The 1225-nt window shown below is 37.6% G+C and overlaps 1 pseudogene; it reads left to right on the top strand.

The window, feature by feature from the left end:
* LOC109329349 overlaps positions 1–972 on the top strand; it is a 5671-nt pseudogene extending 4699 nt beyond the window's left edge.

Genomic DNA, 1225 nt, shown 5'->3' with positions numbered 1-1225 from the left:
GCACTGATTCTGAAATGTGTAATTCTTATATTGATGAGTTTTTGCATATTTCTGTTGATCCAAATATTGTAGAATCAGATTGCACTAACCCTATTGTTGCAAACATCATAAAGCAACCTGATTTACTTGTCTAGGTGCAAGCTGCAAAATCTATGTCTACTACTTTGGTTCCATCTATTTTGCAGGCATGTGCATTGGAGCTTAAACCTTTGCCTGAAAACCTCAAGTATGCTTACTTAAAGGATTATGAGAAGCTTCCTGTTATTCTTTCCATCTTCCTTGATGTTAATCAAGAGGAGAAGTTGTTGCAAGTGCTGAAGAAGCATAAGAAGGCAATTGGTTGAACCTTACCTGATATTCCTAGTATTAGCCCATCTATGTGCATGCATAGGATACTCTTGAAAGATGGAGCTAAACCAGTGAGACAACCACAAAGGAGACTCAATCCAGTCATCCTTGAGGTTGTAAAGAGAGAGGTCACAAAGCTTTTACAAACTGGGATTATATATCCCATTTTTTAGAGTCATTAGGTGAGCCCACTTCAAGTGGTTCCAAAGAAGACAAGAATTACTGTGGTGAGAAATGAGAGAGATGAGTTGATTCATATGAGAGCGTAGAACAGTTGGAGAGTCTACATTGATTATAGGAGGCTTAACCAAGCAACAAGAGAGGATCACGTTCCTTTGCCATTTATTGATCAGATGCTTGAGCGCTTAGCAGGTGAATCTCATTATTGTTTTCTTGATGGTTTTTCTGGGTACTTCCAGATCCATTAAAAAGTGGACAAACTGTCTAGGGTAATTTATTATGCTTTCAGGACATTAGATGATGCACAAGCAAATTACACCACAACTGAAAAAGAGCTTTTAGCTATTGTATTTGCTCTGGATAAATTTAGGTCTTATTTTCTTGGTTCTCGAATTATTTTTTCACTGACCATGCAGCTTTGAAGTTTCTATTGAAGAAAGCTAATTCCAAACCAAGGTTGATTGATGGATGCTCTTGCTCCAAGAGTTTGATTTTGAGATCTGTGACAGGAGTGGATCAAAAAATTATGTGGCTGACCACTTGAGCAGGATTGAGGGAGTTGTTGAAATGATGCCTATCAGAGATGATTTTCCTGATGAACAAGTTTTGAATATTTCTGTTTCTTTCCCCACTCCTTGGTTTGCCAATATTGTAAATTATTTGGTTGCATATGTTTTTCCTCCACTTGCATCTAGAG

This window comes from Lupinus angustifolius, chromosome LG16 (assembly GCF_001865875.1).
Source record: "Lupinus angustifolius cultivar Tanjil chromosome LG16, LupAngTanjil_v1.0, whole genome shotgun sequence".
Classification (NCBI taxonomy): Eukaryota; Viridiplantae; Streptophyta; class Magnoliopsida; order Fabales; family Fabaceae; genus Lupinus; species Lupinus angustifolius.
Note: the sequence above shows the minus strand (reverse complement) of the source record. Positions and strands in the feature narration are given on the sequence as shown.